Here is a 16,519-nt window from a genome sequence, read left to right as displayed (position 1 = left end):
TTGTTCATTCATCTTTAAATATAAGTAAGTAAATAAATAAAAACTTACCGTGCCAGTTATGGTTGGTTTTCAAATAGTTATATTAAAAGTTTTTCTTTATAACTCGAAATCTGAGCTTTGAAATCTACGCTCAGAACGTTTTATTCTTCCACCGTTTTCATCCACTTTACAGTTTGTGGAAAAATAGAGGACTCATTATCTAAAAAAGAGCTCTTTCCGTTCACCTTCCATCACGCTCCTACCATTTCAAATAACTTGAAAATCTCCAACAACTAGCTGTGAATTCTCTTCTTTCAAGCACATGAATTTGAGATAAAACACTGTATATCTTAAAATTTTTCGCACGGTAAAACATGCTGCAAAAAGTTCTCGCAAATAGACGATTTATTTTGTTTTAACTAGTTTCACATGACAGTTTCTGAAATAAAGACAAAAGTTTTCTAAAAATTCATTGACTAAAGCTACGGTCAGAATTTTCAATAATTTAATAAATTAACTAACCTCTTCTAGGCTATTCTTAAATTTGGGGGACCATGGTAGCCCGGTGAATCGGACTCAACTCCAGGTTAGGGGTTCAGGTCCAGGTCAAGTCTTCGGATCATCCTCAGGAATGTTTCCCAAAAAGTCGACAATAATCCATTGTGCAGTAAGTGAGACGTAAATAAAGTATCTACCTAAGATTCTGAGATTCTTTCTTCAATTCTAAATTTGCGAGTTTCTTGTTTAGATCCATCTTTTTTAAGGAAAAAACCGAACTTACTATTTTGTAAGAGTTTTATATAAAAAAAAAATTCTCTTTCTTTCGTTTTTAATCTAAATCTGTAATTTCAATTGTACCTATACCCAGAACTGTTTATCCATTTTCTATTTTTTTTCTTTCGATTTTACTGTTATACACAAACTTCTTGCGAGAAGACATTTATCGAAAGATAGAGGATACAAAATCTAATAAAGAACGCTTTTCATCAACTTTCAATCGCATTCACAACGTTTTGAATAACTTGAAAATCCTCGTCAACTTGTTATGGTTATTTTATACCTTTCAGAGATGAGAATTAGTTGGATTTTCTGGATATCTTAAGAATTCGTATTTAATGAAAGTAGTTGAAATAAGTTCTCGCAAATCTACGTATTCATATCGTTTTTTTTTGTTTTTTTTTAAATGATCATAGAACAAATTTGTCTTGTTGATTGCGCTCATTAAATTTTAGTATACTTGAAAAGTATGTCGCAGTTAAAATGTGGAATTAAAGTTTGCAAAACTTTGATCATTGTTTTTCTTAATTCACATATCATGTTTTAAACCTCTGAAGAGTCAATTCTAAGGTCACCTCTGAAGAGTCAATTTTAAAATCGAAATGGCCTCCAATCAAAAATTCTTTTTTTTTTACTCCCGCACCTTTTAGTAAATATTTCTATTTAAAAGCCGTTAGGTATTGAATAAAAACGCAACAAGCATCGTTGATTTTAACCGTTTAAGGGACATTGAAGTCTCATTTCCTAAATTTTATTTGTGATTTAATCTCAATTATTATAAAGATTGGTTTTTTTTTTCATTAAATATTCATTTATTACCACTAATTTAAGAACGTTTATATCTTTAACAGGTGCTTTAAACAATAATTGTGGGATCATTCATCAGTATGTGGCTGACCGGCTTGTGTAGGAGGCAGGGAACGGTCCTTGCATCAGAAAGGTTCTGGGTTCGAATCCCGGGCAAAGCACATGGATGTTCTTTCCTTCTCTGTACTATCTGTCCTCACTGTTGGAGCGATGTTGGCCCACCTAATATGGTGCCCCTGAAAGAGAGGCCAACAAAATCGCCCTGTAAATGGCTGAATTGACGGATGTTAACACAGGTGGGCATTGGAAGAAAAAAAATCATCAGTGTTTCACAAGATTCTGATTCTTGCTTTTAAAAGTTTTGAAATGCTTATAAAACCTTTCAGATATTCATATTGAATGCCTAGTCTAATACCAAATCCAGAAAATTTAAACTATGATACGCGTCACAGAGATAACTAAACTATTATAAATTAAATATGGAAAGCAGTCTAATAAATTGTGACCTCTAAATAAATTGGTCTGATGATGATACATAAAACGAGTATTTTACTAAAAATAATGAATGTAGAATTCTGGTTAAAGCGTACATTTCAGCTAAGCGAACCTAAAATTTCAGTTTAGTAGGTGTTAAATATTCTTATACAATATGATAATTCTTCTGAAAATATATATAATTTTAGATTTTGCCATAACAAACCTTCAACGCTTAAATCTTTACTTTTCAGCTTCGTTGTATAAGAGACCAAGGATGCGTGAAAAAAATCGTGCCGAGGTAAAGAACTCTCAAGAAAACCTAAGGACTTGTCGGGGGCGTGCAGTTACCAAGGCAACAGCACACTAGAAGGCAACGTGAGAAGACCTCTGTCACGTGACTTACTATCGGAGATCACTTCATCTGTTCTCACACATCCCCCACACCATGACCAGCTAATGATGACACCGAGGGAACAATTCCTTTTAATCTTATAATTTTAAGGCCTGGGATGGTGTTTTGAAGGAAATCGAATGTGATTTGCAATATGTTCCTGTGGTACGAAAGAGGGGGTTGCATCGGCTGACGAGGGTGTTGAGGTGAAACCTCATTTGCGAAAATGAGCCATTAAAGGGCCGCTAATTGAATGGAGGAGAGAATCTGCGATGCATAATTTGGACGCACTTAAGAGATGAAATGCCATAGAAATCTTTTAAGTAGAATGATAAACACCCGCGCCAAATAGGCTTGACTCCGTTGATGTAAAAGGGGCTTAAAGCAAATCAAATGTGTTTTAGATTACATTTATGAAAGAGGACTTATTTATGCTGGTTGTTCTGTCTTTAATAAATAATTTCAGATTTTCTGTCAAAATATATACCCATTAGTATATTAATATTTACGAACTTTATTTATTTATCAAAACTTTATTGAAATCTAACGAAACACTACGTCAGGAGAGAGGATGGAAAACGTCAAAAGCTGTTGGATTGCGAAAGGAACAGAGAGCTGATGAAGGGCGGTTATTAAAAACATCGCGGTTTTATTTGGCAATTAAACAGGTTTTGTAGGTTTTCATTCTATTTTCCTCACTGGTAAAGTAAAGCATTCCCACAACAAGCCGTTGTGGGCTTGGGGGGAGGATGGTCATAGAGATTAAAACACCACAATTTCATGACCATCTGCATGATTGTAGCAATATGGTCAACACTGCGCACAGGCCTTCTTTACTTCTGAGACAGGCTGGTACCCATCAATCTGAAGCTAGATGGGCTTCAAACAGCCTCTGGGGATCGAAGCAATGCATCTTTAACAAAAGTAATTTGATAACATGAAGTAGTCCAACAACTGTTTTTAAAAAATTATGAAACTATTTAACCACAAACTAGTTGTTTTCTGTATACTATTTTTCATTGTGTTTACCGTCTAATTTTTAAAAAAATCTGACCTTGCTGTAACTTTAAAGTCATTTTAAATAGTTCAGAGAGAAAATTAATTCTTATAGTATGGCGAAATCTATTTTTGTTGGTATCTAAAAGAAATCTTCATTTACTATTTGCAACTTGCTTAAGCAAATATCTTGAACAAATTATTAGCACCAACCACACAATTAAAACTCTTAAGACCACCTAGTATATTTTCTCCATCTTTAAATGAGTACAGAAAATTAAACTTCGAGATAGGCAATTTACTAGTTGAAACAGATATTAAAAATGTTTCTTTAAAAAAATTCCGTTGCAATTTGTTTTAAAATAAATAAAGCCTGTGGCAGAATTCAATGTTATGGAAAGTCATAATATTACCATCAATATGGTTTATTTCGCAAAAAATATTTTAAACGACAGACATTTTAGTTTCTCACACATTTGCTGTTTTCAGATGAATTTAGCCAAAAAAGACCACGAGGAAGTAAATCAAGCTTATCTTTATTTCTTCTAAGTGCAGCAGTTGACTGATCGTAAAGACAGGGTTCTCAGTATAACATCACTGACTGCCGTTAGTAAGCGGGTATGTGAGTACTTTGCTTAGCCTCCGTGAGAACCGAGGGTGCACGGTATTGATCTTCGTTAAAATGTTCCTCGACTTCACGTGCAGGTCGTCGGGCTACCACAGCCATTCCCTCTGTAGATAATCAAAATTGTGATGGCATGTCTTCGGATGGCATGTCTCAGGGATGTTTGCTAGACCATCGCTAATAGCCCATTATGCAGCTCAAGTAAGGTGCAAATAAAGTACCTACCTACCTTATTTCTTATAAAATTTAATGAAATATTTACAAAGCTAACAGTTACAGTGTATAGTAGAAGGAGGGTTGTTCTGTGAGCGTTTTTTAAACTACTTGTTACTACTACGAACTACACGCCAGCAAACTGATGAACGATAACTTATACTATTAGTTTACAATTTGATTTGAACTAAGCACAAAATAGCTTTTCTTGTACTATTACAAAAAAAATGTTTAGCAGAAAACCAGGTTTCAATCTATAACCAGAATTTCACATCAGGAGTTCCCGAAACCCAAAACTTAATGAAAGACCAATCTCCGGATTTATTATATAACTCAAAACTATCCTTTCATTTCATTCTATTTATAGTAGATTATTAGACCGCGGTAGTTATCTAAAAGTTTTCATATTGTTGAACTCATTCTAAAATGTATCATTATATACGATTGTAATAAGTGCTTTTAAATACTACCCAAGACAAAATTTATGATGGTTTTTCTTTGATGGACCAACATGAATATGATGGTAACCATCATGAACTTCCATCAAAAACCATCATATTTTATGATGGTACCAACAAGACTGACCATCACCTCATATTAGGAATTGGAACATATATATATTTTATGAAATCTTAAGGAGAGTAGGTAGGGTATAAACCAATAATGCTAAAACTAACATTTTTCGATGTACCTTTTCTCAGCATCTAAATAAGATATTGTTTCAGTTGTTGTTTTTTTTCACAGTATATTTGCATATACATGTTTTCACTGTGACAACTGTTAATACATATCTTCGGCAGAATTTGTTTTTAAAAATTATGAACTGAGAACTTATAATTTTTTTAAAAGTTTTTATCATTTTTAAGCAAAAATCTTTCAAAAAGTATTCTTATTAACGCTAAAACATTATCACAGCATACAACTCAAATATCCCCAAAACATTTCAAAGTGATATTCAGTCGTAACCTTTTACAAAAGAAATAACGCAAAATTCTACAAAAAACTAATTCACCATTTTATTATTCTTTTTTCATCCATCGTTCAAAAACCAAAACAAAAAAAAAATCATATCTATAATATCAAGCTTTTAGCTCGCAACATCAGAAAATGCGTGTTATTACATCACGTGACCCTGACACCTTCCCCCCAGAGTCATATTAGATCCAAAGATCGAATATGGCAAATAATTTAAGGGTCACACTTTACACATAAACAAACTATGTTTCACATTCACCCAAATATTCACTGAATCTTAGGTTTAACTTAACACTAGGTATTTACTTTAATCACCTAATAATAATAATAGGAAAAAATGTTCAGAGTCTTATTTTAGTTTATATTTACAGTCTGGACAATGCATCTGCATTACTAAGTTTCGATCCTTTGATGTGACTTGCCTCAATATCATGGCGTTGAATGGCTAACGCCCATCTCTGCAACCTCGGGCTTTGGGGTGTCGCACTCGTCAGAAATACTAGGGGATTATGATCAGTTAATAAAATAATCTTAGCACCACAGAGTAAGGTTTCAAATCTCTGCAAAGCCCAAATAATAGCATAAGCTTCCCTTTCAATTGTAGACCATTTCTGTTGAGTTGAATTCAGCTTCTGGCTACCGAAAGCTATGGGACGAATATTTCCTTCTTCATCTAACTGACCTAAACAACATCCGACCGCATTTTGAGATGCANTTCCGTCCTTATACCAGCCCCCCCCCCCCCCTTTTCTTCCTAAGTTCTCATTCACTCGCGATAACAACTTTTTTGAAGCAGAAAAATGCAATTTTGGATAAACTTCGAAAATACGAGACAGAAAAAAATTCTCGAATAACTTTTGGTGTAATGGGATACCTGCAAGTGACGTAGTGCGGGTATCCTGATTAGTTGCTGAAACGTGGCACTTGCTTACGGTAGCAATTGTTGTGTTTCTATTCTATTTCAAGTAAGCTAAGCCCGTCAAGAATCAATTCTCTTAAATGACATATTCTATATTATTTGGCATATTGTGTGGTCAAACACAAAAGTTTATAATCGATAATCTAAAAAGTAATTCCAAATAGCAAACATTTAAAATATCGTTCGCTGGAAAAAACGATTTTTTTTTTCTCCTCATTTAAAAAAAAACCTTATAATGTAATGAGTAGCAAATTCCTATTATCCATGTGACATATTTGCCCCCTTTTTTTTATTTAGATCGAATTTTTTAATATAATATTACAGCATGAAAATTTCGAATCTCACATTTCAGTTATCACTTTTCAACGCACTCGATGCCATCTCAATTCCGCGTTTCCATCTTTTTTTTTTCTATTGCAGTTAGAGCAATAGATTTTCTCATAGTTTATAAAATTCCACTATATTACGACACTCTTAGTTTGAACTGCGCATTTGAGTAATCACTTTTTGACAGGCACAATTTGCGTCGATAAATCCATACGGTGTTTCGATCGTCTTATCGGTTCTGATTGCTACGAATTTTCTCAATGATTTTTTTCTATAAACTTTCTATATTTTTATACACTATTTTTACAACCATAAAAATTCAATTCGTGCAATTATTAGTCACTTTTTGACGCGACGATATTACCTTTTTTTCTTTTTGTTCGACATTTTCCCAGGTATTGCTACAGACATCATCCTGGCCTTTTTAAAAACGGATATTTTCATACGATAATATTAGAAACGAGAAATTCTAATCGAGCATTTGAGTAAATACTTTTTGGTTTCCCTCGATTTGCACTAAATTCCTGCGGCTTTTCGATCCGGGTTTTTCTGGCAGTTACTGCTGTTGATTTTTACTTTTTTTTTATAATCTCGATATGTTGATTTACGCTGCTATAGAGCTGCACAATGGGCAACTGGCGACGGTCTCGAAAACATCCCTGTGGGCATGCCATCACAATTTTGATCTTCTGCAGGAGGTTTGGTTCCCTCGCTTTGGTAGCCCGACGACCTGCAGGTGAAATCCAGCAGTTTAACGAGGACCGGAACAGCTCACCCTCGTTTCTTACGTAGACTGAACTAAGTGGATTTTCTACTGTCCACTGTACTTTATCACAATCCAAAAGCATAATGAATACGTGTTTTGGCACTGATAGAGGTTCTTCATCTCTATATATGTGGTATTGTTTGTGCAATTTTACATTTAGCTTTATTCATAATTCGTACATAGGTTTGTATATCTGAAGAAGTAAGGAGTTTTCCTGGGCCGACTCAGTACGAAATGAATTTAAGTTTGCCAGTACTGCTGCTCATTTTGAGATGGTTCCGGAAAAGAATAGTCGTCATAGTATAGCGAAACTATTACTTGATTCGCTTTAATACCAAGCAAGATCTCGTTCCGCCAAACGCTGTTTAGCAAGGAGGTAGTGGGCTCGAATACTGTTGCAATCTAAGATGTATATTTGTGATGACTCTCTCAAACTTGTGCGATTTGTCCATCAAATTAACAAGGACTTTCAAACCGTACTTCATAATAAGCACACAAGCTTGCACATGTATGTGCAACAATAAATTAAATAAATAAAAATTTCTAAGCTTTTGAAAAAATGTTATAGATGTGAGTAAAAAATTCGGGGTAAGAGGGGAAAACGGATTGAAGTTCGCTTCTCTAAAGAAGCAAAACAAAACACTTTCTCTCAAACTTCCTAATTCAATAAGATGAACAAAAACTAGTCGCACTTTTTAAACTAGACGAAGAGTCATAATTTAATTACAAGTTAGGAAACAGCTCTAAGCTTGAACTCAAACAAATGAATATTGATAATAGTCGCGCCCTTTTTTTTCTATCATTCTTTTTACATCAGAATGGAAGAAACTGTTGCTAATCTGTACGGCGTTTAATTCGAAACTGTTGTTCTGAGAGTGGAGGAAAAGCTTTTGATGTTGTCTTGGAAACCGGTGTCACCTTAGTAACAGCGTGGGCTCCGATCGGAATGCTTTAATGGTCGATCGGGTCGATATGTTGTGGCTTCGAACCTTCACGTCCATTAGAAATCACTGTCCCATTCTTCATTGCCCGCTTCTCTAGATTGATGGACAAAAGTATCAAATCGGAGTAGGTGAGAGCTCTCGCTTTTGTTTGGACACAGTTTCCGCTCTGGAGTTCCGAGGATAAGCTTTATCCCAGATTGGATGAAGAACTTCGAAAAGCCTGTCAGGAAAATTCAACGGATAGACCCAACAAAACCGATTAAGATTGAATGGGAACATTAGTGAAATCTCAGCAGATTTGATACATAAATATCTGACAATTGAATCGAATGGGTTTACAAAGTACGAGATTTCAAAGCGAATCAAATATTTGTCAGTAAAATAAGTAGTTTTTAAAAACCATAATTTACTTTCAGATTAAAATGAAGATTCTTTTTCAATCACGCTTAAAATGAAGAGCGTGGTGGATTTTCAAGTAATAAAATCATAACGAAAGAAATGCTCCTCCTCAAGACTATTCTATGATGGAATCAGAAATTTGCTCAAGTTTTTATTTATAATATAAATATTGATAAAATGATATTCAAATTTGATACAAAGATATTTCAGGCATATGTAAAGAATGTTTTTATTTTTAACACATATATTTCTTATTTTCATGCGTTCATTCGGGGGGAAATCGTGGAATCTGAAATGCTTTTCATTTTATGCGTGACAAAAGAAAAGAAGAAGAAAAAATATCCTCTTGAAAAACGAAGTTAAAATTATTTTACTACTTCTCAATTGCAATTTTGTGTGTGTTGTAAAGGAATCGAATTCCGAATGATCAACAAATCTCATTTGTGATGACTAGGAATGTCAACTTATATTACCACTAGAAACACAGTTCTAATTCTAATTTAAGCTCGATAATTTGTAGGAAACTGTACAAAGTTCCGATTGCAAGATTTTTGATCTCACAAACAGAGCAAGTGAAGTAAAACATGGTAATTAGTTGTTTTATGAATTTCTCAAGCCGCCAAAGAATGGAAAAGTTTTTTAAAGAATATGGTAACTATTTAGCATTAAAGTACATCGGAGTTTGAGAATGTACTGGATAATTGTAATAAGTTCAAATGTAATGATCAACACATTCAGAAACGTAAAATATGATAAGAATCAAAAGCTATTCGAGATAACGTTGGAAGCGTACCCCATGGTACCCATGGTCGTACCTCTTCTTTTGTGTTAATTGTTGTATTCTGTCCTGTATTTGTTAATCAATGTTTGGTTAAATTAGACCTTTCCTCCTACTATCCTGAAGAGAAAAAATCCCCTAGAAAACCCTGAGATGGATGATGAAAAATAGATAACGTACCTACAAATCCAGACGAAAATCAATCCAAAAAGACGTAACCAACCTTCTCATTAAGACGTTCACATATAGATTCCTGCTATTGTGACTTAAGGCTTATGTATTGGAAGATATATATAAAATCAAACTGGAAGAAAGAAATTTGTTCTGAGAAATTCAAAGTACGCTGAATGAAGAGATGTATTATATTCCTTCAAGTTCTTCTACAGATGTTAAAAGAAGAAACGATAATTTATTGAGGGACTGTTCCATACATCAAATATTCAAGGGCATCTTTTTCTTTAAACCAAAATTATTCATTAGGTAGACAAAATATGTGAACCCTTTTTCTTTTTCAAAGGAGTTAGCGAATTCGGAAATGAATTCATATTTCTGGTTATTTTTAAGAGATATTTCCTCCAATGGTAGAAAATTTTCGGGTGAAGATCTTTATTCCGTTAAAAGTTTTTTGGAGATGTTGAGAAAAATTTTGATTTATTTCCTGCAATAAGTTCCTCTCAGAAATTAAATTTTGCAAGACGTTTAATTTTTGAAACTGCTAAATCGTTTTTTGTTTTCAAAAAGAAAGAATTAATCAAAGAATCAATTAAAAAAAATCAGATACTGTTACTTCAATAGAAATTTACCAGGAATTTAAAAATGTTGAAATCCGAAATTTATATACACTGTTTTAATTCAATCAGTGGCGTACGCAAGGGAGGGGTTTAGGGGTTTAAACACCCCCCTTGAGCTCAGATAAAAGGGCAAAAATAACAATTTTTGCAGAAATTATGCGTGCTATTATTTTTTAAGACTATATATTTTTATTTGCCTTTTTTTCTCACGGTATTTCTCAGAATACTGAAAAAACATTTACTATAATAGGGTTGTACTTTTGAAACCAAATTCACGTGATACTGTTACGGACTGGCTCCTTTCTGTCCTGCCAGTACAGTTTTCGAGACTAGCTGTCATTCGCGAGGTCTTTACGCGTTGATTCTGGAATCCTAGACGTTCTGTCAATTCGAGAATTTTGAAGATGTGGTGAAAAATTATATAAAAGGGGGAACGGAGTACAGTGGAGTTAGTTAGTCAGACTAAGAGTTATCTCTGCCGCTTGTCTTTCGGAGCTCGTCGCTAAATCTGTTTTATTTTTGTCTTAACAAAAAGTTCATTCAATCGCCGAACCGGTCGTCGCCACTATTTCGACTAGTGAAAAAATCAGTAACAATACCATTGGAGATGCTGTGCTTATTGAAGTTATTCATTCCAGCTCGAAACTTTGAGATCCTAGCATAGCGGATATTTCTGTGCCAATATATNATTCAAGGACATCTTTTTCTTTAAACCAAAATTATTCATTAGGTAGACAAAATATGTGAACCCTTTTTCTTTTTCAAAGGAGTTAGCGAATTCGGAAATGAATTCATATTTCTGGTTACTTTTAAGACATATTTCTTCCAATGGTAGAAAATTTTCGGGTGAAGATCTTTATTCCGTTAAAAGTTTTTTCGAGATGTTGAGAAAAATTTTGATTTATTTCCTGCAATAAGTTCCTCTTAGAAATTAAATTTTACAAAACGTTTAATTTTCGAAACTGCTAAATCGTTNAAAATAAAATATTTTACCTCTTATTATAAAAAAAATTATATTCTTAAACTTAAAAAATAAAAACAAAATTTAACTAAACAATGTTGTCGAAATAAAAAGTTAAATTGTCTAAATTAGGGAAATAATAGTGCTTTATTACAGACACGAATTACTTTCAGTAGTTTCAGAAAATTATGAACAACCCCCTTGAAAAAATTCTGCGTACGCCACTGAATTCAATGCACAAATTGGTGAATAGACGCGATTCTACTATTGATGAATTATTTATAATTCAGTATGTCATAAATGGAATTAACGAAACTCATTCTGAAAATATTATTCTTCGTGAGGCGAATTCATTTTAAGAATCTAAGCAGATATTGCGTACGTATGAAACTGTTGTCAGCAATCGGATCAATAATCCTCAAACGTCCAATCTTCCCCATATACATGATAGCCTAAAACAAAACAACTATAGCAAACCTTCAAAACTGAATGTTTCAAAATCAGCTAAAGTTCCTCAACGTTGTATTAACTGCAATGATATCGATCATTTATCTAAATAGCGTTCTAATCATTCAGGAGGCCCCAAATGTCTATCATGTAATCTGTTTTGTCATAAAGCTACACGAGTGTGACAAAAATAATAATTCTGTGCCTCATGCCAATGTAAATATTGTTCACGAATTTCCTTCTCATATTAATAGGTGTAAAGAAGTAATTATTTCTAATCATAAACTTAACGATTTAAAAGATATACAAGTAAAAATTTGGCATTGCTAAGAAAAGTAGACACACCACCATTGGCTTTTCCTAAACAAACATCATCGGTTCCTTTGATTCAGAAATTATTATCGATGATTTCCCTATCACTATTTCTGTTGTGCCGAATAATTGTAAAAATTACGATCAAATAATAGGCCGCGACGTTATTCAATGAGCAAATCTCTCTATTTCACTAGCCGGAGTTCAATTTTCAAAGATTTCTAAGCCCTCTGATACTGTAATTGAAAATTATGTTATGACAATTGCTGATGATTCTCCCACTTATGATATCGGTCCTAACATTTCGAAACAAACTCGTGTAAAAGTTGAGCAACTTTTAATGACGTATTCGCCAGACAAGACGAAAACCGCGAATATTGAACTTGATATCGTGCTAACTGACGATGAACCAATTTTCCATAAATCCCTACGTTTGCCATTTGCTGAGCTTGATTGTAGACGAACAAGATGACGAATGGGTTAAAAATGGAATTGTTGAACAATGTTCATCTCCGTGCGCTATTCAAGTTGTACTAGTTCAAAAAAAAAGAAGGTAAATCTAGAGTTTGTATTGATTTTAGACGTTTAAATCGAAAGTTAATTAAAGAATAATTACCCTCTACCTTTAATTGATAATTTTAGATTGTCTTCAAAATTACAAAGTTTTCATTACACTTGACCTAAAAAATGAGTTCTTGCACGCTCCGGTCAGTGAAAGAAGTTGTAAATACGCTAGTTACACATAATGGTCACTATCAATTCAGACGTATGCCCTTCGGACTTAGTAACGGTTCAACTTTTATGCGTTATAATTGCTATTGTTATACCGGCTGCTAATGAATCTGAAACTCTCGAGTATTTCGAAAGTGTTCTTGACGTAGCTCATGAACTCGAAATAAATTTTCAAAAATGCCAATTTTTATGTAATAAGATTGAATTTCTTGTACATGTAATGGAAAACGGTACTTGGACACGTAAGAGAAACCCTTCCCCGTCCAAAACTAAAGCCGTTCTCAATCATCCAGATCTCAAAAATGTAAAAGACGTACGTCGATTTTACGGACTTACTGGTTATTTCAGAAAAGTCATGCCTTCTTTCCTATGTAAGGACAGCCCCTTTCAGTTTCAAACATATCAAAAAGCCGCATTTCATAAATTAAAATACCTAATTTCTCAAAAACCTCTCTTAAGTATTTTTAAACACGCATTTAGAGCTGTGTCCATTTTCATAAACACTCATTTTGAGCTGTGTCCAGATGTAAAAGCTTACTGTTGATGTTTACATAATTATTCTGCTTATATTTAAAGATATATTGAGAGATAAAAGGAATTTATGTTCACCAAGTTAGAAGGTTATTCTAACCAACCATTTGTAATACAAGTAATTTGCTTGTACCATTTGAATAATGGTAGAAGCAAAATTAAAAAATTGTTGATTAGTTAAAATATTAAAAATTAATAAATATGTACTAAACAAATATAACTACACTAACATGCATGATAATATAAATAACTAAACAATATTGAAAGTTTATAGAAACAGAGTGGAACCGAAATAAAGAATTTACTTGCAGTTTAAAATAATAATGAATAAAAAAATCGCACACTGAATATAGACCACTCACTCATCACAAATTCTTCAACTTCCCATGAAGTAAGAAAGCTAAATTTTGGATCATGTGTTGAATAGAATTAAAATAGAACTTATAATAATCGCAATTTTTTACAAAGTACAAGTATTTGGCTGGAACTAAATCAGAAATACAAAATTGTTCTTAAAATAAGTCAACTGATCGCAGCATCTTAAAAAAAATTAAATAAACCTAAACCTTTTAAACCTAACAAAATATTTCAATTTTAACTTTCACTTCATTTATGAAAAAAGCTCCAATTTCCAGACTACTTTCCTATTTGTAATAGGTCATAGCGATTAAAGTTAATAAAAATAAGAAAAAAAGTTTCTCATGCTGGTGAAAGAAGAAAGATAACCTTATAAGGAAAAACCTAAAATAATAATAATAATAAATAGCAGCTAAAAAATTATTTCTGGAATGTCTCAACCTTTTAAAGCTTTAAGCAACTGTTTTGACTTATTCATTACATAATGCTTAAGTTTAAACAAAATTTACATAAAATTTTTACCCCGATAAATGTTACCATAAATTTATTCATAAGATAATTTTTTTTTTAAAGAAAGAAAAAACTCATGAGAATATTTTTATTATGAACATTATACAAAACAATGAGATATTTTCATTCATAACGAAGACACACTTCAATGTTGTGATACAATAAAATATAACACTGGTCTAAGGTTTTTATACATTCATCTTGATTGAAAACAACAGGTCGTAAAACTTTATGGGTAAGACAAGCAAAGTGACCACTTTTGATAACTGAAACCGTTGGATGTTGTCAGTGTTTAGTGTAGCTTCATAGTCTGTGTCTGCTTTTAAACTCATTTTAATGCATATATGATATTATGGTGAACGCTCCATTGTATATTTAAAAATAATGGATGTCATAGCAACAGTGGATTTTTCTTACATAAGTCCATTTAAAAGTGTTTCTAGAAGCTCTTCTTTCAGGGAGAATAAAAAAGCTACCGTTTAACTCGTCAAAGCAGAGCTCTAATTTTAAACTATTATATTTACTCTCTTGCTAACAAGAAGGGTTTAGCATACAATTTTCGCATACAGTATTTGCTATTTTTTAAAAACTTTATTGTGTAATATAGACGATGCCCTAAAACATATACAGGGTATAAAAAAAAGTCTCCAAATGCGCAAATATCTCAAAAATATGCATCAGATTAAAAAAAAGTAAAAATTTATTTATTCAATTTCTTTAAAAGTTATTCAATTATACAAAACTCGACCTTCCATCTCAACCCCTGAGGCAACTTCCACCACAAGCTTGAGGACATTTTGAAATTATAAATTAGGACTCCTGTTCTTTATTGCAGATGAGTATTCTCCAGAAAAAAAGTGGCCCATAAGTTTGTGCATTTTGCTTCACAGATGTGCCATGAAAAATAAACATTGGGTACAAGCTGCTTAAAATGGTGATGTCTCGAGACTGATTATATTAAGAACATAAAAATATTTTGCATTAATTATTTTCAATTTTTTTTTTTGAAAAAGATATTGAACAATTTTTTTTTTCAGTCTAATAGATAGCATTTCATTTTAATTTTTGATGGTACAACTCCTCTTTGAAGCAAAATGCATATACAAATTAGTTTACTTTCTCACCAAGAATCCGAATCTATCCTAAAAAAAAATAATTAAGAGCTAATATTTAGAATTTTAATGTTGCTATTCATCTTGACTCTAGGTGATGACAGCGAAAGATCATGTTTAGTAACAATGGATAGCTTTTAAAAAACATTAAATGCGTGTGTCTATTTTCCCTTTTTCAATCCGATGGCTTCCAAAAAATTTTTTGACATCCAACTTGTAAGCTATTTTTAACAACTGTAATATATTTGGGAGTTTTAACACATAGTACTACTTTCTTTAAATGGACATTATTTCTTTCTGAACTGATTATTTGTCAAGTAAGTTAGGTACTAGATTACATTTCTGTACTTACACCATGTCAAACATAACACTAAGAGTATGTACTCAGAAAGCAAGAAAATGTGTATTCAATATTTTAAATGGTAAAAGAGCATATTGATTGTGACAAAAAATGAATTAGGATACATTATTTGCTTTATCATCTAAAAATTGAAAAATGATACATAATTAATTTTAAACCAAATCTTATTATGGGCAACTTAACTTATCTTCCACTTTAAAGTAACAACATGGGTATTTTTTTAAAAAATAATAACTTTTAATAATTAGTGATGTTGGAAAATAAAAACCTTAATGAACAATATATTAGTTGTATTACAAAAATACACTAGTTGCAAGACAAACTTGTGATTACTACAATTATCAAATAATAATATTACATTTTTAAAAATATATTATATCTTTTCTATTCAGCGAAATAGATGAAGCATTAACAATATTCTAAAACATAACAATTTGATTAATTTTCAAATAAATTTGAAAAACTTAATTAAAATAAAAAAAATAGCTTACACTTGTTTAGAGATACATATATAAGAAAATTATGATTTTTTTCACTGATAAAAATAGAGTTAATTCATGTTAAAAGCAGTTAGCCAATAGCATAATTTATTGCAGCTCTTTAAAGGCATGGGATGTAATGAGACATTAAATAGTTCTGTAAACTTTAATAAAATATTAAAAAGCAGTCGATAGAATTAAAAATTCATACTGATAAATACAATGGAAAAGATAAATTACACAATAACTTCAATAGATTGAGAATGTTGAAATAAATATTGCAAGTAAATTTAGAATGGAAACATCCAACATTTTCAAACAAGCTGGTCATTTGAAAAACATAAAAAAACAATATTTAAATTTCATATGAGATTTTAAATAATTAATCAGTAACACAACAATTTTATTGAATGCATTTCTTGAAATTGACAAACCTCATTTTATTCTACTAAGATTCAATACTCTCAAAAGCATTAAGAAAACAGATTCACAAAAGGCACGCATAATTATATTCATTTTAAAAAGGTTAAACTCTGATTCTCGTTGTTACTTC

This window comes from Parasteatoda tepidariorum, chromosome 1 (assembly GCF_043381705.1).
Source record: "Parasteatoda tepidariorum isolate YZ-2023 chromosome 1, CAS_Ptep_4.0, whole genome shotgun sequence".
Classification (NCBI taxonomy): domain Eukaryota; kingdom Metazoa; phylum Arthropoda; class Arachnida; order Araneae; family Theridiidae; genus Parasteatoda; species Parasteatoda tepidariorum.
The sequence above is the reverse complement of the archived record's forward strand: the minus strand, read 5'-3'. Positions refer to the sequence as shown.